A 26,653-nucleotide genomic window follows, 5' to 3' on the forward strand; every position below is an offset into this window, starting at 1 on the left:
ACTGGCCCGTAGAAGCGATCTGGCGGGAGCTGAGCCACCAGAATCGCTACTACTGTAAAGCTGACAGTTGGCTTTACAAGTTTAAACAGAGTCTGTATAAACACCCCTGATGCCAGTGACGTACACTGTACGTTGCTGGGGTTAAATTATATTTTATATATTACCATTCATGGATTTATATATTATTACTATAACGTCACAGCAAAGGTATATGGTTTTTTTTCTTTTTGCTAAATCTTCATAATATAGTTAAAAGCAGAACTCTGGGTAAAAGTTTTCTTAACCCTTGCAGTGGGGCTACTCTGGCACTGAAATGCTTGTTTTTGTCTATGTTCAAAAATAACAAAGTTTTACTCACCTGATCCTCCAAGCTGGCTTGCTCTTAGACCAGTTGCTTCCGCCTCGCCCCCCTCTGCTGCAGCTGTCTAAGGTCCAGTGAGTCATCACATCCAATACACTGTGTGTTGGATGTGAGGACGCTGAGGGACATGCCATCACTGCATCGGAGAAGGAAGCAGGTGGAAGGGACCCGTCTAAGAGCAAGCCGTGAGTATAACTTTGTTATTTTTTAATTTAGACAAAAACAAGCACAAGCGGTAGCCCCACTAAAAGGGTTATAAAATGTTTACCCAAAGCTCTGTTTAAAATTGTCCTAGACAGCAAACATGTCATTTCATCAATAGACTAAGACATATTTGCAAAGTTTATATCACTAAATAATGTTTTATCTTAAGCATACTGGAGGAAATAAATGTGACCACCTTTTGGGGTGCAGCTCTTATTTTTTTAGCACATAGCAACAATAAAATATTACATAATTTGAGGATATTTCTTATTCTTTCCCTTCCCGTAGGTTTTAAATATATAATGTTAAACAGAGACTAAAGTGTCGAGTATAAAACTTGTGTATTAGAATCTCAATGATACAAAAACATTCAAGCACTGTAGTTTCAGGGTTTTTTAATGGTTATAAAAAAAGTGATGTATAGGATGTCCTGCAAAATATTATATTCTTGTCCTTCATTTTCTTTAACTGTCTATAAGTGTTACATTAAAGCTGACTTGAATTGTTACGTCTATACAATACCATTTCGACTGATCGGTTCCCACAGGGGCTGTCCCAGGACTGTTAGTTTAGTTTTATTACACTTTTGAATGCACATGCATATGACCTTAATGTATGCATATGTCTATGTAAACGCTTATGTACCAATGTTACATCTTTTTACTTCTTTGTAAAAATTGTTAAAAACCAATAAAATACTTTGAAAAGTACAAAAAAAAAAAAAAGCTGACTTAAAGCTTACACATGTCAACCATAACAAATAACTTCTGTTCTTCGCTACCTTTTGGTCTGTCAAATATATAATTGAAATAGTTGTGTTTTTAAATGATCGATAAGTGAAAAAAATACCCATTGATCATGTCAGAAATTCCTAACTGTCCTGTGTCATGTGCACACTTTTTGTTACCTTGTTCTTATATTAAACTGCATAATAATTAGTGTCTGTGTTGTAGAGAATAGAATAGGTGGAGGGTCTGAGAAGATTAGTTAACCGCTTGCCGTCCGCCCACTGTAAATAAATGGACAGACGGCAAGCTCCTTCCAGCAGGCAGATGTATATATGTACGTTTTTTGTTTTTTTCTGCTCGAGCGCTTACCCTAGCGCGTGAGCAGAATCCGCAAAAGTTTTAAACAGCCAGTACTGTTCCATGCAAGCATTCAAGTGACTCTGCAGCTGCCCGATTGCCTGTATGGTGCCAAACAGTGTGCGCCCCCCCCCTCCGTCGCGATGCCCCCCCCTCCACGCCGCTGCCTGGATATCCCAGCCTCCGCTGTCCCCCGTGCAGGCCCGAGACTGGCACATCGGCTGCTTACACTGAAAACGGAGGATATATCAGCACTCATCCATTCTCTAAAGGCAGATGTGGATTACATAACTTCCGCCTTCAGCTGTCATGTCCCTGGCTGCTATATCAAGAGAAAAAGCTGGTGAAGCAGATCTCGGTTTCATCAGCTTCTTTGGGTGTCCCTAGGTCTTAGAGACCCCTGATGTCTCCATAAAGAGGACATGTCATTGTATATTTGCTATCACATAGGGGGATTCTTAGCCCCCTTTGTGATAGTAATAAAGTTAAGTGTAAAAAAAAAAAATAGTCACGGATAAAAGAAAGTAACAAAAATAAAAAATGTTTAAGTCCTTCACCCCTGCGTGCACGCACATATAAACGTAAATATGCGTCGGGTGCACCTACGTGCAAAAACAACGATTATACCACACATATCACCGCGGACGTTAGTGGGGGCAAGCAATAATTCTAGAGTCATTAATCACTGTTACACTGAACTCATGAGTGGTAAAAGCTTTTTAACCGCTGCCTATGGCCAATTTTAGGTATGGTAGCTTTTTGCGATTTCATGGGTTCACACAATTTTAAAGCTTGACATTTTTGGTGTCTATTTGACCTCATCTTTTATATTTTACCAAAATTTTAAGTAATAATAAATGTTTTATAAAATAACATAGGGAAAACATTTTTTTTTCAAAATTGTCAGTACTTTTTTCTAGTAAGAAATAAAAACCCCAGTGGTGATTAAATACCACCAAAAGAAAGCTCTAACTGTCCCACACAAAATTACATAAAATTAATTTCAGTACAGCGTTGCAAGACTGAATAAATGTCAGTCACAGTACTGCTACGCTGAATACTAAAAAATAGCCTGGACAAGAAGGGGGAGTAACACCTTGATCTTCAAGTGGTTAAAGAAAACTGTGCAGGACTGACACCAATTAGTTCACAAAAATGCTGTATTGTCACACAGGGTTGGGTCTGTGTGTTGTGTGCTGGAGATCAGCAGTTTTTTTCTGCACTTGCATGGTCTCTAAAGGGAGAAAACATAGGGAAATGTGCATGTATTGCAGAGATGTACTGCATTTTTTTGGTCCAACATCTACTTAAACCCCTTCATGACTGAGCTTTTTTTCAGTTCGTAAATGACTGAAGCACTTTTTACATTTTTGCTGTGTGATTCTTCCACATCAGTAATATACTTTCTCACTAAGTGCACCCACACATATTTTACAGTATATTGTTTTTTAGTGGAAAGATAGGCACACCTATATGATATTAATATATAGCCCTAACGCCTCACTTGTATGACCAACACCAGTAAGTAAGTAAAGAAAACACTTTTTCCCCAGTTTTGATTTTTTTAGATAGCACAGCTAAAAAATAATAATTCATTTGTCCTTTTTTTGGAAACACCTCACATGCCTAGGATTTCAGAAATGTTTCTGTACTTTTCAGTCTAAAACTAAAAGCTAACATTGTATTTTTTTTCTCTAAAAACTAATAATGGTTAGGTTAGGTGGCCTACAATATCAATGTCATTAAGTGTCACTAACTGTCACACTTAGGGACAGCAACATACTTTGAGCAATGCTGTCATGAGGGGGTTAAATTAAAAAAAAAAAATTTGACACTTATTTTGTCAATTATATCAAGCAGTGCTGACTGCTTGCTAATTTAATACCTTTAAAAAAAATGGGCTATTATTAAGCTGCTCCAAACTTAGGAACAGCCAATAATAACCTTAGTGACTGATACTGACAGCATGACAGGATTAGATCTCACTAGGCTTCTAATCATTCTCAGACAATCAGAAATCTGATACATTTCAGCAAAAGAAATACATTGTTACATATTTCTGGCTGAAGAATGTATTACTGAGGCATCCATTAATGAAAGGTAACAGTTGATTCTCAGCGGTTAACGGCATTTCAAAACCCTGAATAGCTGCTCACATACAGTGTATGTGAGCAGTCATTTGGGCACTTCACGATGGAGACCTACAGTGTACGTCTCCAGTCGTGAAGGGGTTAAAGGAAACCTTTACTGAATGATTATGGAAGCTGCCATTGGTGACTTTTGCTGAAATTCTAGTTGGCTGGCTGTCATGCTGATATCCATCAGATTAAATCATTTCTGGGTTACTGAACGAGAAGAAAAATGCAGATCATTACTTTTGAATTAATTCTGACTTTCTAATCTACATTCTTGTTCTGGGTCAGTGGCTCAGAACTATTGCAGTCAATTACAGGCAAGAAACTAGCAAGATTCTAGAAGATTTGTAGTGGCAGCCTCAACATATCTCTTACAGGTTTCCTTATATTGGTCTTGCAGAAAGAAAAAGTGACATGTACTGGGTAAAGTACCCAAGACAAAAAACAAGTTTTCACTTTTTAGTTTATAAACATATGGAGAATGAAGACAATCAGTAATTTTGGATACTGTGGATTAACAGACTTTGTATTTTGAAATAATACAATAGTAAAGAGAAAAACTGATTGGTGGAAATATTACATCACTTCTCACACATCCCAAAAATATACAAAAACATATGAACCAAAGAAAAAAAGGGATTTTTAGGTGTGCAACCGACAATGTAAATATCAAAATATTACAGTTAAAATTAATTATTACAGTAAAAATAGAGCTCACAAATATTTTAAAAGACAAAAATGGGTTCAATCAGGCAAGGTGATTTAAACATAAGTATTGGCTTAATATTTGAAGTAGCAGCAGCATATCATTTCATGTAAGGACCTGATTGCAACGTAAATTTCCATGGGCACATTTCACCGGACTCCTCCCCCCTTCCCTTCGTTAGCCGATGGAGCCACTTGGGGAAGGGGGGAGGAGTCCGGTGACAAATGCCCCCAAATTTACCCTGTACCAATAAATCCAGAATGTAAAATGGCCCTTTAGGCAGCGTCCCCTGATGAAAGGTGGAACATCACCCTACCAACACTGTGTCCCAGGCAAAAAGAGAAGGGCAAAATGCAGCCCCTCTTTATTTATCTCCCACTAAACTCCCGCATTGCATGGGCACTCTGCTGGGGGGAACTAATGTAAGGGGGTGCTCCAATGAGGACAAATAATAATTAGTTGTCACCATCAGAGTGCCCCCTTACATTGGCTGTCCACATCACAGTGTGCCTTACTTTTGTAGTTAATGTAATCACTCTGATGGGGACAACTAAATATTAAGTGTTGCCATCACAGTTATGGGGACAACTAATGATTAGTTGTTCCCATCAGAGTGCCCCCTTACATCAGCTGTCCCCTTCAAAGAACCCCTTTACATTATTGTACCCACATACAGTAGGCAAAGGGAGTCAGAGCAGGCGGAGGAGTCCCAGCAACCAATGACTGCAGAGGAGGAGGATACATGATGTCATTGATTATTAGGACACCGGTGGTCATAGCATCCAATGACTGAGGAAGAGGGGGGCCTGCACATTCAATGTCAACCAACCATAACCCAGTGCAGGTGTGCGATTGAAGTCTGGACAAAACTGCCACTTGGTCCATGTCTGGACTATGGTTTGCCATTTAGTTATCTCTGGTCTAAAACTATACATCAAAGTGACACATAATTGAGGAGCACAAGTCCCCATCTTTAATGTCTTGATGTTCTGTTCTGTTTAATGATCATATGTTCCGTTTCTCAACTCTTGTTTTGTTTTTCCTACATAGATTGAATTACATACGCATATCATCAAATATACCACCCCCACCATAAAGAAATTAACAAAATGTTTGGGGACAAATAGTTCCCCATTAGGTAGTCTAAATTCTTTAGTTGTTAATATATAACTGCAATGATTGCAAGACTCACGATTTAAAGGTTCCTTTAATAGAAGGTATATAGGTGCGTCCTTAGATGTCCAAATGGCTACATAATAAGGCCCTTTTCAATAAACAAGCTCTTCTCTGGATATTCGTTAAGAAGCCAACATAAATGGTGTCATATTTAAAGAGATACCCGTTTTAAAGAGATAATATGTCTGATATTGTTTGGTATTTCTGGTAATTTGTGTAATTGTTGAATTATCATTTTCTTTATGATCTACTTTGTTTTTAAAGATTGGGTTCTTTCTATCCTGTGTTTTGGCCTGTAAATGTACCGTTGTTAGCACTCTGGTGCTGTAACCCCTTTGTGTAGTTTATCAGCCTCCAACTTAAAATCATGTTCCTAGGAACAGTTTCATTGAAGTCTTAAATGTTGACCATACGGAACTGATCTAATATGATATAAAGGGAGGGTACCAGAGGCATGGAACATGCTATTTGTGGCCATTTCTTTACAATAGAGGGATGTAACATCATATTTATTTCTCGATTCACATAACAGTGAAGGTCAAATGAATTCATTATTGTTCAACTTAACCTCAAATTCTTTAAGTAAGGATGATCTCCCATTCAAATGACAAGCATTTATTAAATGTACTTGTGCCGCTTTAAAACATGGCACAGGTGTGTTGACAAGTCCAAATAAAAAAAGCACATTCCCCCACCCCCCAGGTAGAGACTGGTATATGATGGGGCACAAATGTTCCCCTATCACAACACCCTTCACCTGAGGTAGTGGGAGCCTGTAAAAACAAATATTATGTTTCAAGATAAAAGCTAGCAAATTGATAAGGAATTAATTTGTTCTGATGTTGCCATGTGTTCTAAAAATGAACCTATTGTGGTAATGCCTCTATTACGGGGTATGGGTTGAATATAGCCTTGATATCAGTCGCTATCAGTCGCTAACAGAATGATATCTGTTGGTACATGTAAGCCCTTTGGTTGATTATGGAACTATAAAGTATCTTGTGTACACAAGCAACATACACACACAATAGGTTGGACTTGATGGACTTATGTCTTTATTCAACCTCAAATACTATGTAACATCTCTCTGTATGGGGGTCTTTGATGTTTATCTACTTAAATCTATGTGTAATTTCCATATTTGAGCTGATCCCTGATAATATGGATCATCCGGGTGGATTTTCTATATTTTTCTAAATTTTGGGTAGCACATAGAATGCATGTTCTACAGGATGTTCTACTTTCAGAAATTCCCCAAAACTTAAACAAAAAGGTTACAGCAACGGAGTGCTAAAAATGACACAACAAAACGTTGGATAGGGAGGACCTTATTTTTAAAAACTTACCAGACTTTTAAGGACAATGATAATTCAACAATTACACTGATTACAAGATATAACAAACAGCATAAAACATTAGACATATCAACTCTAAACATTGGAACCCACTTTAAAATGACCTGACTTTTGTCAGTTTCTTTCAGAATATCCAGAGACAACATTCAGAAGAGCGTATTCCTTGAAAGATGTCATAGTACATAGCCATTAAGATATTTATGGATGTACTTATACCGTATTCCTTCTATTAAAGAAACCTTTAAATGTGGGTCTTGAAACCATTGCAGTTATATACTAACAACTAGAGAATTTAGACCTAATTTAGGAAATATTTGTCCCAAAACATTTTTTTAAATAAAATGAGATTTGAGAAGGAGAATATTTGAGAGATATGAAAGATGGTGACCAGCACTCCCCAATTGGCCATCAATTTGCTGCACATCATGGGTATGAACCCTCAAGGCTAGATTTATAGCCTTAGACCATGTTTCCTTACCAACTAGAGGTGAAGACCATTAATTGCGATCAGAATGTAGGTGGATTATACTTCATGCTACTATTTTTGCAGTCCCTAATGACAAAAAGTTTTGCTCCTTTCTTGTGAATGAAAGTTTGGTGTTTATTAATATTTCGTTTTTTTGATATTTCATTGATATCTTTGTTTTGAATCTTGGTTTTTATTCTTTTTTTAAATATGGTTTACTTAAATTTGCAGTGCATATAATTTTGGTAATCATGTCTTGTAATGATTCTCTGTGCAGGTTCAACTTTCTGGCTGTACACAATGTGCGGCAAGTAAGCAAGCATGTAATGTTTTTTCCCTCCTGGCCATGGTCACCTGGACCATTCTACGATTACTGCTTTCTTGATTTTCTATCCATCTGGCCCTTATTTATCAGCCTGTCCCCTTCCTTATCTCACCTATAGGAGCACATAAATGGGAGGAATGATCCGGGCTTACCAGTCTGGGGAGGATCTACTATGTGCTTCAATATGCAGTGCACCCAGAAGTGCATCATGGCACTTCTGGTTTATGCCTATGTCACTTCCAGCCATGGCCATGATGTCATTACATCTTGGACAGTAAATAAGGGCTATTTTTTCATATTTTCTCCTGGCTTGTCACTGCAAATTGTTTGGGCCTGAGAGAATACACCTTGATACAGGGCATCAGAAAAATATATGTATGTTTTTATGATGACTTAAGGGTTCTGTATTCATGCTTTAATAGTGTAATTTCTCAAAATGTTATAATACATTTGATGGTGTCTTACAACATATTTGGGGTATTATACCCTGTATATTTTGTAAGTTATGTAATTTTTTTGTTTCTCCCATAAGATACATCTTATATTCTGCACATACATCTGTGAAAAAGTGGCAATGTAAGAAAATGTTCTAGGAAACCCATTAGACAATCAGTTATATGTGCAAATATTACAATATTATATGTGTTTCAAGAGAAATTTGTAGATATAGATTTAATTAGAGCTGCAACAACGATTCGATTTAGTCGATTAAAATCGACGATCGTAAACATTACCAACGTTTTCGATCGTCGATTATTCGGCTATCTATTACCTTGCCTGTTCGCGGCTCCACACTCAAGCCCCACACGCAGCGCACGCCACCGAACACACACGCCGCGGCGGCCCAGCTCCCGGCTCTCCTCCAATCCCGGCGCTCCTCACATCTAGCCGGGCCGATCACATGAGGGGTGCCGGGATGTGAGCGCGACGGGTGTCAGCCGGGGGATGGAGACTATGGCTGGGGACGAGCCGGATATCCCATTCCACCATCATACCCATCCTCTCCATTCCTGCACCCCAATCCACTATCATACCCGTCCTCTCCTTCCCTGCACCCCATTCCACCATCATACCCGTCCTCTCCTTCGCTGCACTCCATTCCACCATCAACGTGATAAGACTACAATCTCAATACAAACTAGTAGTCCATCACTGGAGCCTTTTTTTAAAAAATCCGATTAATCGAACTTAATAATCGGCTAACTAATCGATTATGAAAATAATCGTTAGCTGCAGCCCTAGATTTAATTTATATTTTATTTATTATTATCTCTCTTTCATTGGATATCTCATCAGTACATGTTATGGTGAACTACATGTGATCAAACCCATTTAAAAAATATATATTAGTAATAATGGATATATAAAGTAATAATGGATTTTAACTGTAACATTTGATGTTTACTTTGAGTCAGTTTCACACCTAAAAATCCCTCTTTTTCTTTGGTATGTATTCTTGTACTATGTATGTTGCTCTTTTAGTTATAAAAAAAACCAGGACATGTAAATATTTCCTGAGCCAAATGGATGAACATACTTTTATACAGTAAAAAACAGCAATTGAACCTATTTCTAAAAAGTTGAAATGGGAAATTGTTCTACCCATAGTCACCATATTTCAGCAATGGTATACAATTCATCCAAATCTATTTTGTGGATAGATTCTGTCAGTTTGTAAAAAGCTTTTGCTGTAAATCTTAATGATCATTGATGCCACTTTAGACCTCTTGTTATACAGTATACTAGTTATATATACCATATTTTCAATGGTGGTAAGCTGCAGATTTTTTTTTTACATGCTGTAATGTTTGCAATTTTTGTTTTGCATATTACCAATTTTCCAGCAAACTGTCAGTTTTCACCATTTTTTAAACTGTACTCTGACACTGCATAAAATGCATAACTATAATGAAAAATGATAAGGAAACCAAAAAAAATTCTGTGGCTACTGAATGACTATAAAATTGATTATTTTGCCGATCTCTATGCAATGGGAGTAGTATCCCAGTGCTGTTAAGAGGAACTCTGATGTTACGTAACAATGCTGACTTCACAAAAAGGATATTTGCAACAAGTAAACAGAGCTCAGTTTGCATTTTATTTTTTATTTTTGTAAGGAATTGCATATTTAGTTTTATGACCCTAGCCCATTAGGTGCTATGTATGTGCAGTCCTCTGTCTTTTATGGTAGCAAATTTCTGCATGTAAGACTCTAAATTACAAGCATTTACTATCAGATAACATGTGCAATTGCATATATACACTATATTGCCAAAAGTATTGGGACACCCCTCCAAATCATTGGATTCAGGTGCTCTGTGAAATTTCCTTGCTACTAAATATTCCACGGTCAACAGTTAGTGGTATTATAACAAAGTGGAAGCAACTGGGAACAACAGCAACTCAGCCATGAAGTGGTAGGCCACATAAAATGACAGAGTGGGGTCAGCGCATGCTGAAGCGCACAGTGCGCAGAAGTCACCAACTGTGTCCAGAGTCAATAGCTACAGACCTCCAAACTTCGTGTGGCCTTCAAATTGGCACAATGACAGTGTGTAGAGAGCTTCATGGAATTTGTTTCCATGGCCGAGCAGCTGCATCCAAGCCTTCATCACCAAGTGCAATGCAAAGAAACAGATGCAGTTGTGTGAAGCATGCCGCCACTGGACTCTAAAGAAGTGGAGACGTGTTTTCTGGAGTGACCAATCACGCTTCTCTGTCTGGCAATCTGGACATGTCTGGGTTTGGCGGTTGCCAGCAGTACTGTACTTGCCTGACTGCGTTGTGTCGAGTGTAAAGTTTGGTAGAGGGGGGATTATGGTGTGTGGTTGTTTTTTCAGGGGCTGGGCTTGGTCCCTTAGTTCCAGTGAAGAGAACTCGTAAGGCATCAGCATACCAAGACATTTTGGACCAGTGCACAAAGCAAGGTCCTTAAAAGACATGGATGAGCAAGTTTGGGGTGGAGGAACTTGACTGGCCTGCCCAGAATCCTGACCTTAACCCGATAGAACAACTTTGGGATGAATTAGAGCGGAGACTGCGAGCCCGGCCTTCTTGTCCAACATCAGTACCTGACCTCACAAATGCGCTTCTGGAAGAATGGTCAAACATTCTCATAGACACACTCCGAAACCTTGTGGGCAGCCTTCTCAGAAGAGTCGAAGCTGTTATAGCTGCAAAGGGTGGGCCAACTCAATATTGAACCCTACAGACTAAGACTGAGATGCCATTAAAGTTCATGTGCTTGTAAAGGCAGGCGTCCTAATACTTTTGGCAATATAGGGGTCTATTCACTAAGCTGCCGAAGGATCTATCCATAGCTTCGGCTGCTCCTTCGGCTAGCTTCGGCCCCAGGACCCCTTTGGTTCAGTAGAACCGAAGGGCTGCTGTATGGGCTATTCACTATAGCCCTACAGCTCCCGAAGTCGGCCGAGCGGCTCAGTCGAGCCAAAGGCATATGCTTCGGCTCGGCTGAGCCAAGGTGAAAGCTGAAGCTGGACTAAAGGCGGCCATTGGCTGGCCGACAGCCTGCTGCTGACTGCTGGGCGGAGCCAGCCATCATCTCACGGCTGGCTCCGGCCACTTGCACAGACAGATCAGCGTCCCTGGTTACCAGGTAACCAGGGACACTGATCTCCAGACAGCCCAACTCTCCCGGGCACTCCAGGAGTCTCCCGCTATTAGATAGCAGCTCCCGGCCGCCCGGGAGAGAAACACTTTCTCCGGGAAAGGTTTACTCTGCTCGATCGAGCAGAGTAAACCTTTCCCTGCTCTGTTTTTTTTTTCTGACATCGGAGCCGTTGGCTGCCGTCAGAACAAAAAAAAGAAAAATCATCATAGGAATGCATAGCTAGATTCCTATAGGCTATTTCAATTTGCAATAGCCAATAGCAAACTAACTGTTGCACAGGCCCTCTGCTGCTGTCAATCACTAGAGGGTACCTGAAGTTCTCCATCGGCGGGTGCAACAGCTAGTTTGCTATTGCAAAGTGAAATAGCCAATAGGAATCTAGCTATGCATTCCTACGGTGATTTCTTTTATTTAATTCTCTTTTGGCCTAGATTGTTCAATTCTTCTTGCCTTCTCCAAACTTTTCACCATATTGTGAATAACCCTGTTAATTTATAAACCTGCTCACTCACTATATTTAACAGTTTCACCCTTAATGTGAAAGATCACTTTGATTGCTATATCAGGGGTTGAGAAGCACTGTTCCACCCACCTAAATCAGCTTAGTTCTTGTTGACTACAAAGGAGTAACTCTGTCTTTTTGGAGTTCAGCAGAGTGGTGGCAGAGAAGTAGAGATGGGAAGTTCGGATCTTTTAAATGAATCAGGATAATTCGGAACGGTTCATTCAAATGAACCGATTCATGAATCGATTCTTCGGTTCACTTGACGAGTCTGCTCACAAGCAAGTGAGCTGAAGCTTAGGAGCTGTCTGAACCTTCATAAAAGATCCAAATCAAAATACTCTGATTCAGAGAAGGGTGGAGGCTCCTGGGGAACGTTCCTGTGATCAGTGAGGTAGTGCCAAGGCTCTGCTTCACTGATCAGAATTTGTGAGTCACTTCTGACGCGAGATCAGCTACGTTAATGAAAAGCGGTTTACTGTGCATGCGCACTGCAGTCTGATTGGCTAACATCACAGCTAATATTGGTAGCCATCAGATTTGTCCCTAGTCTTTACAGCGCATGGGCAGGAAAAACTATCAGAATTTACCACAGTAGGTGCACCACCCATGGTAGTAAAATCGAATCGTTATTGCGCTGTAAACACTCTAGAAAAATCTGATACAAATGTTAGCTGTGACGTCAGCTCATCAGAATCCAGTGCGCATGTGGATTAAGCCACCACTCCACAAGATCAATAAATAAGTGACACTTAAATCACTAGGTAACCACAATAGTGCAAATGATGCAAAAAGGTGCAAAAGAAAGTGCAATTAGTGCATTAAATATATATGTATACGAATATATAAGTGCAATTCCAATTAATTCATACATAAAAAATGATATCCATTAGACATGAATCAAAAAACTTCAATGCCTTATATCATACCCACAGTGCTCAGTCCATGGTTAACAGGTGAAAATATAAAATATAAATAATGTGCAGGATTCTATATCCAATTATGCAATGAAAAAGGCCCAAAAGTGCTTGATGATTTTCCAAACTCGTGTTCTATCAGGGATCGTGTTTGTGGCATGCAGACACCCCCCTCCATCCTCCACTAACCCTCATTGCGGTGAGTGCACACTCACCGCAATGATGCTGTATATTAGCCACAGAAAGCTCACTATTAGACCACGATGTCCCAGCGTTTTCTCTAGATGTTTTAACAATGATATTCCATAGATCGATCGTTTCCCATAATTAGAAAGAAAAAGCTCCTCATTGTGTAGTATATCAAAAACCATTTATTAGTAGAAATTTAAAAACTCACGGTTACAAAACGAAATAACCAGCCGGTGAAGTTCAGCAAAGACAGCCCACACTTCCGTGTTTGGTATGGTATCCAAAAGGCCCGCCCCTACTCGTTTCATCACCAGGACGTCCTCAGGGGGATAACGGGTCTATCCGGCCATACCAAACACTTTCTTTTATAGCAGGCTTATTGCATCTATATTCAGATAAACCACCAGATGTCCTCGTATTTTAGACATTTTAGAATTTACCATAATTGTGATCCGAAACATTTAAAAATTGTGGAGATAGATAGGGTTGAAAAACATTGCAGGGGTACTAACCTCACCCAGAAGGTCTCTCAAAATGAATCAAAATGGATATTCGTGTTATATCACATGGCCCCAAAAGGGCTTAATATCGAGTTTGATTTAAATTGTTTTTTAAGCAGTAAATAAGATCTTTGTAATTTATATTATGTGATTTTATTTTCTTCATATGTAAATAGATGCATCTAAATTCCCTTAGGAGGAGATTAATATCCATATAGAAATAATACATCTGTCCCAGTAGAATGGATACCTGTATAGAATTAATACATCTGTCCCAGTAAAATGGACTTCTTATTATGAAGGCAAGGGAGACATGTAGTGGTCTTTTAGACAGTTTTACTTACATAGCTGCATTTTTAAAGAAAAGGGCTATGTATTCCTATATATAGATACAAGGACATCTAGTGGTGTCGTCTGAAATATAGTTCTATCTACATAGCTGTGTTTTTTTTTGTAACAAAATTTTGATTAAATTTCCATAAATAGTGTAGACAGTACACATAGGGTTCAGTAGATATGGTTTTCACATAGTTAGGTTGAGTAAAAAAGTACAAATTGGTTATACATGCTACATGGCTGTCTACTGCAAATAAAGAGTATAGAAACGAAAATATTTTGAAGGAGGGAGGAATAGAAGGGGGAAAGGGTGGGGTGGGTAGTAAATCCATCGGTTTGGCGTTTTATTGGTTGCATTGTGAAGTCGGTTCAATGGTTCCGCTGCCTGTCTCCGTTAGGGGGGCATTTACCTCGCCCCACAAGAATCCTCCTATAGATGTCTAAGGGTTTCCACATCTAATTCAGGATGTTGTTGTAACACCCAAGGCTCCCAAACCTTCAAAAATTTAGCGTGGGTATCTGTTAGGATACTGGATAATCTTTCATTGGTCATGATGTTGTCCAACCTAAGGGTAAATTTGCGGTATGGGATGATTTGCTTTTTCCAGTTACCTGCTAGAGTCAATTTGGCCGCTAGAAAGGTCTGATGTGCTAAGGAGCCTTGGGAGTAGTTACACCAGGTATTGTGGCGTGTAATAGGGCATGTACGGGATTCTTAGGAATACGGGTGTGAAATAGGCGGGACAGTAGACGATAAATTTTAGTCCAGAAGCGGGAGGCGAACGGACAGGTCCACCAAATGTGGAGCATGTCTCCAGGGAGGGTGCACCCACGGAAGCAGACAGCGGATGAGGTAGGGAATATTTTGGCCAAACGAGTACGGACAAGGTACCAGCGAAACATCACCTTATATGCCACCTCCATATTGGTGACACTAAGGGAGCATCGGGAAATGTTTCTCCAGGCCTCGCCCCAATCCTCCTCAGTCCAATCTATATTGAGAACAGAGGCCCATTTGGCAGGATATGAGTGTAGATTAATGCGCGTCAGAGAGTTGAGTTTGGAGTACAAGATTGACACCTGTTTGGGCCCATCGGGTGAATGTAGGCATATATGCTCAAAGCAAGTAAGTGATCTGTTTGGGGTTCTCCGGTCTTGCAGAGAGGATACCCAGTGCCTTATTTGGAAATAACGGAATAGTTCCGCATCAGGGATTTGTTTATGTTCTTTAAGGTATGACCAGGTGGGGACAGTCGTATTGCGAAAGAAGTCATTCAGTATTGTAAACCCATTGTTGCTCCACCACTTAAATTGTTCCGGATTAGTATATGCAGGGAGGAACAATGGCTGGGAAAGAAGGGGAAGAAGGGGCAGGTAGGGAGATATTAAGTCTGCTGAATATTTCAGGGAGTCCCACACTTTTAAAGCTTGCCTCACAATAGGGCTATCGTTAGGTGGTAGCCACGGTAGGACTGAGAGTGGGGTTGGGGAACATTCTGGGATTTCTAGCATTATCCATAGAGGGATATTAGTCGACCGGTGAATCGTAATAAGGGGTAATAATTGGGATGCTTGATAATAAAGTAATATGTTGGGTGGGCCTATACCCCCGTCTTTTTTATGTTTATATAGAGTGGACTTAGAGACTCTAGGTCTCATAGGGTGCCAAATAAATGTTAGGATTCGTTTCTGTAGAGATCGTAACGCAAATGAGGATATAGCAATTGGCAAGACTAAAGAAATACAACAACTTGGGGAGGATAGTCATCTTAACCGCCGCCACTCTTCCGAACCATGACAATTTATGGTGTTCCCAGCTAGTCATTAAATATTTTAGGTGTTGGAATAGTGGTATATAATTAGCTGTGTATAACGTAGCATATGTGGGGGTGATATTCACACCAAGGTATTTCAGGGATTGTCGGGCCCAGGAGAACGCGAAGTGCTCACGAAGCCAGTCGTATGCAGATTGAGTTAGGGAAACGTTCAGGGCCTCTGACTTCTTCCAATTCACCACTAAGCCTGAGACCCCTGAGAATAGTTCCAAAATGTATATTCCTTGTTTTAAGCACATGGGTAAGATGGATAATTTTCCTAATGTTGTCTCCCGCTTGCCTCGAGGGGATGAATCCCACCTGGTCCCTGTGGATGATTGTGGGTAGGAATTTGTTGAAGCGGTTAGTCAATATTTTTGTGAGGATTTTAATGTCCACATTTAGAAGGTATATTGGGCGATGGTTGTTGGGGTCTAGGTGGTCTTTATCTGGTTTAGGGACCATGGAGATATATGCCATTAGTGAGGAGGGGTGCATTGAGCCACCATTGCTCAGTGAGTTAAATAATGCGACCAGTCTAGGGGCTAAGATATGTATCAATTTTTTGTAGTAGAGGGCGGAAAAGCCATCAGGGCCAGGAGATTTAGATGTTTTGAGGGATTTGATAGCTAATATTACCTCCTCTACATAGCTGTGTTTTTAAAGAAAAGAGCTGTATGCGGAGATACGAGGACATCTAGTGGTTTATGTGAATATAGATGTAATAAGCCTGCTATAAAAGAAAGTGTTTGGTATGGCCGGATAGACCCGTTATCCCCCTGAGGACGTCCTGGTGACGAAACGCATAGGGACTGGCCTTTTGGATACCATACCAAACACGGAAGTGCGGGCTGTCTTTGCTGAACTTCACCAGCCGGTTATTTCGTTTTGTAACCGTGAGTTTTTAAATTTCTCCTAATAAATGGTTTTTGATATACTATACAATGAGAAGCTTTTTCTTTCTAATTATGGGAAACGATCGATCTATGTAATATCATTGTTAAAACATCTAGAGAAAACATCGTGGTCTTAAAGTGAGCTTTCTGTGGCTAATATACAGCATCATTGCGGTGAGTGTGCACTCACCGCAATGAGGGTTAGTGGAGGATGGAGGGGGTGTCTGCATGCCACAAACACGATCCCTGATAGGAACACGAGTTTGGAAAATCATCAAGCACTTTTGGGACTTTTTCATTGCACAATTGGATATATAATACTGCACATTATTTATATTTTATATTTTCACCTGTTAACCATGGACTGAGCACTGTATGATATAAGGCATTGAAGTTTTTTGATTCATGTCTAATGGATATCATTTTTTATGTATGAATTAATTGGAATTGCACTTATATATTCATATACATATATATTTATTCATATACAGGTGACACTCGAATAATTAGAATATCTTGCAAAAGTAATTTCAGTAAGTGCTGCAAAAGGGGCCCAAACCAAGTACTGAGTACATATGCATGCTTGTACTTTTCAGAGGTCCGATATTGTTCTATGTACAATCCTTGTTTTATTGATTGCATGTAATAATCTACTTTTTTGAGGTTGTGGATTTGGGGTTCTTGGGGTTTTCATGAGCTGTAAGCCATAATCATCACAATTATGACAAATCACGGCTTGAACTATCTTGCTTTGCAGGTAATGAGTCTATCTCATATATTAGTTTCACCTTTTAAGTTGCATTAGTGAAATAAATGAACTTTGCACGATAGTCTAATTATTCGAGTTTCACCTGTATATTTAATGCACTAATTACACTTTATTTTGCACCTTTTTGCATCATTTGCACTATTGTGGTTATCTAGTGATTTAAGTGTCACTTATTTATTGATTAATTATAATATTTATTTGCACTTTATATATGCACAATTAGTGGCCACGGATCATCTATTGGATTAGACCTATCTAAATAGTTGCAATATGTTTTAACATTGGCAACACAAGAGAAAATTTAATTTATTGTCTTGTTCTTGTTTATTGAACAATGTATAAATACCATTGTCGATAGCCCCTTGTGTTTCATGAAGGATATAGGGGCAATGCTTCAATTCTTTGCCTTAAACATCTTTATGTCCTAGAGTGGTGAATTTGTTGCATTAGATTTGTAATTTATATTTAATATTTTTATTAGAAAAACTATGAATAAATGCAAAGTGGTGGGAGTGCAACAGGAACACCCAGGAACACTGAATCTTTTTCTATAATAACAAAAGAATTTAAATATGGTGTCTTTTCTTTTATATAGTATTTTCCTGGATTTAGGTATTTCCAAATAAAGTTTTTAAATATATGAACTCAAAATGTCATCTGTTCCAACTCCCTAATGGATTTATTTTGTACATACTAAGATAGATTAGCATCTTTGATACAGAAGCGTATGATAAAAATGGAGTAAAATGGGATAGTCATAAACAAAAATGAGTGACTGCTATACATAGTAAGCGATACTTTCAAGAATTCTCTTAACCTTCTCACTTTGCCATTTTTTAAGCAAACTTCCCAGTCCCCACAGAAATTACCTTTGTCTAGCAGCCACTCGTCTACAACACGACCCAGGCGGTAGGGGATGCGCTGACGGGCAAGCGCCAGTCTTTCACTATCTGGGTTCCCTTTATAGAGTTTTAATAAAACAACATTAGAGGAATTAGAATCTGAAAGGTGAAAGGTTAGAAGTCAACAGTTCATGGAACATTTACAATGGTTAACAAATGGTTAAGAGAGATTTAAGAAGATTAGTCCAAACATGCCCCCATTTACTAACACACCAACAAAATAATTTTCTAAGTATGGATTGCAAGAAATGGGAAATTATTTGCAAATGCAAAATTTATAGGCATGATGAAGTCTCATCAATAAATAAAGAGTACACACTAATAAAAGGTCCTTACTGTACATAAGTCCCCTTGTTCAAATCTGTAAACCAAATAGTACTGCAGATAACTTCACCATTACATTATTTATTTCACTATAACACTACTTCTTAGCTACATCAAAATTCTTCAAATACGCATTCATACACACCCACACATCCATACATGTTAAAGAATGTAAAAATGACTGCAGTTACTGTATATAATGTTTGGCCAAATAAATGTTTTGTAACCAATTCATAGTCATAATAAAGATCCCTTCCAAAAAAAAAAAGTTGTTTTTGATATTTGTCCAAGTAATGGTATTCCTCTATAAATAATTCAATAAAACATATTTTAAATGGACAAGTGTAGGATTTATTTAAAGTGTATTTCCACTTTTGTGGCCAAATTGGGATAACACCTACTTAATATTGAATGAGAACATTGTTACATATTCTCATTCATATAGCATAACTTAATTATTGTTAAAAAATAGTTGCTTACCATTTTACTAAAGCTCAAGTTTTCCCATTCTCTAAAATACTATAGAGGGGGATGAGGAGTTAATATTTACCATATTTAACCCTGTCTGCATTGTTCTGACAGATCTCAGATTATCAGACATGTAGGACTCTCTGTCCTAACAAATGGTTAAATATATCTAAGATGTTATATATTCATGTAAAAATGACCCTGCTTTTGTCCCCATATATAATACCTATAGCTTCCTATGTATAATTCTGCTCCAAAGAAGCAGCTAAAAAGGTAGGACATATTTATAAAGTTATAAAGTGTTTCCCCGTACAGTGTGAACAACTGTTTTTTTGTATGTGCCCGTAGCTGCTGCAGGAAACAAGCAAGTAGCTCATGTAACTCTACAGTATAGATATGCAGGAGCTGTGTGTGCCCTCACATGCTGCTTTCCAATCTTTGATATACCGTTTTTTTCCGTGTATAAGACGCTACTTTTTCATTAAAATGTTTACCCAAAAATAGAGTGGCGTCTTATACAGGGGGCCGAGAGGAGAACCGCGGTTGCGAAACTGCCGAAAAGGCAGATACCACTGCAAACTAGTCTCAAGAGTGAAACTTCGGATTGCAGAGACAAGACAAGTCTTCCTCCAATCATAAATCTTTTGTACCTGACATCAGCTGTTGCTGGGGAGAGTGGAAGAATGCTGTTATCTTGCCTCTGCAATCCTCTCTCCCCAGCAACAGCTGACGCCAGGCACAAAAGATCCACGACTGGAGGAAAACTGTTATCTTGTCTCTGTAATCCGATCATAAATCTTTTGTACCCGACGTCAGCTGCTCCCGGGAAGAGAGTGTAGCCAGTGCCAGAGCTTTAATGTCGGAGCATAACGTGATTGACTCAGAGGTAAGTGTGATGAATTATAACATTTAAAATATTGATTTCTGAATTTTGGGTAAGAAAAGTTGGGGGCGTCTTATACATGGGGGCGTCTTATAGACGGAAAAATGCGGTACTTATATAGTTTTCATACTCTGTACTAATGATGCCTCTGTACTAATGATGGACCCTGAGGGCCCATTCACACCTAAGATCTGCGTTAATTGCACAATACCGTGCGATTAACGCACACTATTGCACAACGCACCAAGCATGTGCTACTGTGTGCTAGGTGCATTGTGCTGCTGCTAGGTGCACCCATCACCAGGTGACGAGGAAGCATGGATCTGGCTCTCTGCCCAATCAGGCAGCTGGACAGCGAGTCATTACCCGGCACCCGGCTTCCTGATTGGCCAGGAAGCCGGCTTCATGCTACCTCATCATCCAGCTTCCTGATTGGCTAGCTATGAACAAACATTTTTGTTTGAAATTCATTATTATGTCATGATTGTGGGCATTTCTCAGTGTAACATAAGTTTATAAGTAATTAATCATTTGAACCATCATTTTGTATTTGAGATCACCAGATTCCCACAAAATAGAAATCATGATTATAAAGGAAAAACACCCATATCCACAGTGATACCCATATCCACAGTGATACGCAGTATGGCATGATTAAAGGATTACACACCAGGTTTCCTCTTTATTTAGCCTTCCCAAGATTTTATAAACAGCAGTTTAAAAATGTATTTACATAAGAACTACTAATAGTTTTGAGTAATTTCCATAGCCAGAAATTGGTTACAGTATTACCCAAATATAATTCATCAATAAATGTATGACCAATATTGTCAAAATAATCCATTTTACATGGATTATAAAGCATTAAAGGATCCATTGTGCATATCATTATTCTCTCTAGCTACCAGGGAGTAGTACACACATTTTAATGGATAACGATTTTAACTCAGATTTGCAATTCATGCTACAGCATCCATCCAGTCATGTAAAATGCAATTGTCTAGTTGATAAGTTTCTGTGTACAGGGATGAGCACAGTGATTTCACTAATACAGCCACCACAAGGATTTTATATTGTTTTTGTGAGGACATTTCATACCTCTTCTGCAATTCTTGTGCACATTTTCCAATTATTTTTCTCTTTACAGGCCCATTTGCACTATTGCTCTGTGGTAACATTCCTGTTACCACAATGCATGGCAACGTGTTACTCACATTGGTGCAATAAAGTACCATTCATTCTTAATGGCATCTCAACACACCTTGCCGACAGATTGTATTACATGGAAATGCACTAACATGTTTTGCACTGTCAAAAATGCTAAATTCATCCTTTTTGGTACATTAAGCAACACATTGCATGGGCATTAACATCTGTTATGCTGTAACACAGCCTAATATTGTGAATGGGCCCTTAAGCAGAATATTTTTAAGGCATGAGTTAGTGAGATGTGTAAATCAGTTTATAAACTGAAGAAAATGTATTACTAGATCTGGTGCTTAAACCTCTAAACATGGTTTAATTGGTAAATAAGCATTGTGGATATCAGTGTTGAGCAAACTTATCATCGATTGTTCTTTAGCATATTCCATGTGGAAATATAACAGAATGATTTGCAGTGTCAATACCTTGTTACAGATTTTGTTGGTTGGTAGTAGTGAACCAGGCAAAGTTCAGTTTGCTGAAGGTTTGGCAAACCCCCTAAAAAACCTGCTTAGCACCAAATGCCATTAAAGTCTATGAGAGATGAATCTTGTTATTGATGGTCATGCAGCGGTGTATTTAGGTTTCATGCTGCCCTAGGCAAGACGAAACTCGGCACCCTGCCCCCGACCATGTAAATTTGTCCCACCCCTTCCTACTCAAGACATTCTGAGTAAACAGTCAAGTCGCAGGATACAGCTTCTGACAGGTTGCACTATTAGGCCTCATTCTCACTGCTTAAGAGTCGGCCCATACAGATACGTGCAGCGTTCCCCGGAAGGACAGGTGCTGCGTGTAATTTTACGAAGCAGCCTGTTCTCTATGGGAGGACGCGGCCATATGCTCACCCGAACTGCACATCCGTGCGGGTGCGACTGTCCGTACGCGGACAGGATGGATCCTGTCTGCGTCCGAACACAGACACCCGGACCTGCACGGATGTGTACGATGAGGCCTTAGTGTTGCAGGGAAGACGGGGTCTCAGGTGGGCTCAAAAGGATCTCTGGTGGGCTCTGCAGGGTGTCAGGCTGAGACCGCCAAAGACCCTGCACATCCCACAATAGACCTTTCACAGCCCACCTGAGTCCCTGCAAACCCCACCGGAGACCCCACAGAGCCCAACATAGACCCTGCACAGAGACTCTCAGGTGGGCTGTGCAGGGTCTATGATGGGCTGTGCAGGGTCCCTTTCCCTGCACACGTGCTGCTCCTCTTACCTGCAGCTCCCCAGCCTGCTTCCAGGACATGCCACTTCTTCCTTCAGCCGCTGAAGCATCTTGCTAGAGCCAACCGCAGCCTCCGCCAGCCGGGCCGCGTCTCCCTCGGCCCTGGCCACGCCTCCTCTTACACACGGCAGCTCACTACAGGCCCCACTTGCAGCCACCTGATTAGGTGTAAAACCCTGCGCTGGAGTGAAGTTTTTGATGTGGATCTCAACTGCGGATTGCTGAGGTGCAGCCTCACTAGTTCCCAATCTGTAGGAGGACCTGTCTGTGTGCTATGGACGGTGATCAGACTGTAGCTCCATAACCTGATGCCTAATAGTGGGGATAGGCGGAGAGGAAACTGCTTTGCATCATACCCTGTGTAAGGGGTAAGTACTCACTGCCCGTGGTTCACACCACCCCTGTGATGTGCAAGTTAGATACCCACAGGGTTTGAGCAGTAGTGTCTACAGTGGGTTAGAGTCTATTATAGCTATAGCAACCTGGTTTAAGCAAGAAGATCAGCACTTCACAATACTAAGTGATGATCCGCCTGTTATGTGCTATAGGTGTAGAGGAAGGCAAAATGCAGGCTTTGCTTGTAAGGTTGTGTGTGGAGCAGTGTGAGCATGCAACAAGAAGCAGCTGCGCACAGCGGTTATAGATACTGTCCGTGTGAAGATAAGGCATAACAATAGTCCCAACTTATGGCTATACAAAGGCGGGGTGCGTTTCTAGGTGATACCTTCGGTTCACTAGAGACCGTATGGGCACATCAGGTGCATTAAGTTAAGCTGAGGCAGACAATGCAATAGGCTTATGCTGATGATAATACTGAAGAGGTAATATGGTGGCAGCCGGATGAAGATTACCGAATGCAGTGTGCACATTAGCTGGTTATACAAGACTGAGTAGTGGCAGTATGCCCAACTACAGGTACTTGCGGTTTGGTAGGCAGCTCGTGCAGCAGGGGATATCCGTAGGGTTCAGCTCGATCCACCGAGATATGTGGGGTCCACAGTGCGGCAGGGTAAGACACTGAATTGATCAGCGTCCCACTACAAACATCAGTAGGATGCCGATCAATTAGCAAAGCCGCGGCTTTGAGCCGACAGCTCGAGCGTGAGGGGGCGAAGTTCCTTGGCGTGCCGGACGTCGGAAGACTCCCTCATTGGAACGCACGGAGGTAAGTCTATTACATTAGGCAACCGAGGCTGCCTGATCCTGTGCGCCCGTCGCCAGCTTTCCTCTTTGCAGGAAGGCGAAAAATGCCGCTTCCCTGCAAAGTGCCGCTCCAGGCAAACACCTTGTTTGCCTCGCGGTAAATACGCCCCTGTGGTCATGACCATATTTGTTTACAAGCCACTGGGGATCTGTCATGTCATTTACCGCCACTAAATCACAGACTTTTGTTTGTACACAGGTTTTGTGCGGGCGAACTGACCAAGCTTGTGGCTAGTTTGTTTGCCCATTCAACTGCAAACAGGTTTGGTTTGGGTTAGATTCATGTTCAACTTGAAGTTATCTAGAGGCCTATCTAGAGGCAGAGCCAGCTGTGCCCGCCCCCTCCCCGGTCCATTCCTCCAGTCAGTGCTGGAAGATCGGAGCGGGGCAATCCCTGCGGGGAGCGGTGACTGACAGTCACCACTCTCTGCAGGGAGATGATCGAGCGACGGTATGCGTTCGCTCACTTCCCGATCTATTGAGCCAACGTGTGACAGTTTCATTGTCACACGTCGGCTCGGACTATGAGGTTGAGTGATTTTCACTCACCTCATAGTTCTCCTTTAAGCAAGAATTAAAAAAATATATATTTGCAAATGAGCATGTTTGCAAAGAAAATATGCTAGTAATATCAGGTTTGAGAAAAATAATTAAATTGCATTGATCAATTTATTTGTATGTGTATTTGTGTGTATGTAATTTAATCTTTTACTCCAACACAACCTATTGCTACTTACTACCATCTCTTATGTTCAATGGGATAGAAATTGCAGTCCAAGGGTAAAACATTATAATAGGGTCATGATGTCAGCCCCTCATTGGACAGGTAACTGGTGGTTCAACGTGCATGTGAACCTTACTGACATAAATGCTCAGCATATTTCACTGTATTGCAATCTTAAGGGTTACTTACTCCTCCTTCCTCAAAATTTGTGATGAAAAAAATGTTAGTTTGTTAAAAGGAGAAGTGCTCATAATAATTCTACAACTCTTAAACAGAAGCGCAAATAGGTTGCATTATTGAAACCATGGTAAAGCAGAGGATGGCTACAATAGTAAACAGATGCAGAGAGAGTCCCTTATTTGTTTGGACTCCAAGTGAAATCTGCCAATGCTAATTGTAGAGCTTATAGCTGAATGAACAGGCTGCAATACCAGATTTCACCTGCAGTAGCAATGAAGGCAGAGTTGGAATTCCTATCCCCTGTAGTAGCAATGAAGGCAGAGCAAAAATGTCTAGCCCATTGTACCAGGAAAGTTTAAGAGGTGCAGAAAGGAGTATTCATTGCCATGTTATAATAGAGGCAGTTTAGTGGTAACTTTAGGGATGTCCAAACTCTTCCATTTAAAATCAAGTGTGCCTTCAACAATGGGGAAAATTATTTGAGTGATAAACTTGGAGTACTCCAATGAGTTTGAGAAGGTGTTCATTCAATTTCTTGCACTTTTGTGTAGTACACCTTGCTTCTACTACAGGAATTGAAAAACACAACCAAGAAAAAAGGCAGAAACTCTTGGAGAAGACCAATGCCTACCCTTGGCTGTAGTGCCTATGCAAATTAGGCAATTACTGCTGTTTCAGTGAAACATTATGTATTTGGAGTAGAGCACAACTTATAACCAATAACTGTTTTCAGATGTGAGTTGCATAGACCTGTGTTGTTACATGAATGGGTTTCCAGCAAGTGTAAACATTTCATTTAGCCACAAAAACACTTTATGTAGCAGACTGGCCAGATAAGTGTCCAAATATGTTACAGCTATTGAACTGTTTTTGGTTCAAACTATATAAACCTATAGAAAGTTTAAAATCATAGCACATAATGCAATATCATACATTTTAAACAGGCAACACAACAGTCTTTCAAGAAAAAGCATTGTAGTAATCACTCTACATGTTTCCCAAATCTTGCATTCCAAATATAATTTCAAGTTTCAGTTGACTATGTGGTTGTAGTGGAGGCAGAAAGGATTGAAAACTAAATGCTAGTTAGTCCTGTTTAGAGAATAGTTAAAATTCTTAGTTAGGAAAGTCTAACATCAAATTACCACATGATGTTTAGAACTAGATTTAGGAGTACTGTTTCTTACTTTAATTGAGGTTTAATTTTTAGTCAGAATTCAATCACCTACCTTAAAAGATCAGTAACTCAAATCTTTTACTCGTAGCTACAGGCAGTAGCTAATCATATAGCATGAAATTCAAATATAGTCGACAGCCAAAATCTGGTCCAAGATTTCCTTTAAGTACAGGATGATTCTACATTTCAACTGCTGGTGCTTAAAACTATCAAACTCAAAATGAGGACTTTAACAATGGCATGTAATGTTTGACCTTTATCCTCTGTGCCATATCTGATTTTTTTAAAGTTTTATAAAGTTTGACCTGGGGAACATGGCGTTAATGATGAAGAGCATTAGGCACAAGATATAGAAATAAGGAATAAAGACACCCCCCCCAACAAAAAACAAATGTAGAAATAAATAAACAAACATAAACAATAAGAGGTAGTGGGCATTATAGATATTTGTGATTAAGCTCAATCCTACACTGTGTTGTCAAAAAATTATAGTCACTAGCAAGTTTTCCATTTTTTTTTCTCCGCTATACCAAAACCAAAATACTCATATCATATTTTACATTGTAAATAGAAACATATTTATTTGCTTTCAAACGTATTTGCCCATTCAAGTGTGAATAACTACTTTCAGGCCTACTGCTATTGAAATGTTTCAACTATGTTCTGTATGTCTTTTTGTCTCAACCTCTCAATTACTTTGTTTTTTCTCCTTATGATCATAAGTATAGACTTTAAAAAGGCCCTATCAGGTCTCTAAAGCATTAGAACCATCAGGTCTCTGCAAGAGAAAATCTATTATACTTACCTCACCAGAGGCTCGTGTGCTATCTCTCCTCCATTCCGGGGCTACAGCCTTCACCAGTGTTTACAGCATATAACACTTTCAGGAGTGTCAGATGCCTCTAAATCCCACCTTTGCTTTGTGGTTTCCTTCTCTGACCTCTACTTCTTTGCAGAACGCAACAGAAAACAACCACAGCATGTGGTGGGGGGGGG

General features: G+C 39.9%; 1 long non-coding RNA gene across 1 annotated transcript in view; it reads right to left on the reverse strand.

The window, feature by feature from the left end:
• Positions 1–26,653, reverse strand: part of LOC108801858 — a 113,297-nt gene that overhangs the window by 85,658 nt on the left and 986 nt on the right. Inside the window, exon 2 of the long non-coding RNA XR_001942175.1 lies at positions 18,237–18,326. This is a non-coding gene — a long non-coding RNA (uncharacterized LOC108801858). The remainder of the gene's footprint in view (positions 1–18,236; positions 18,327–26,653) is intronic.

This window comes from Nanorana parkeri, unplaced genomic scaffold (assembly GCF_000935625.1).
Source record: "Nanorana parkeri isolate BGI_ZX_2015 unplaced genomic scaffold, ASM93562v1 scaffold2534, whole genome shotgun sequence".
Classification (NCBI taxonomy): Eukaryota; Metazoa; Chordata; class Amphibia; order Anura; family Dicroglossidae; genus Nanorana; species Nanorana parkeri.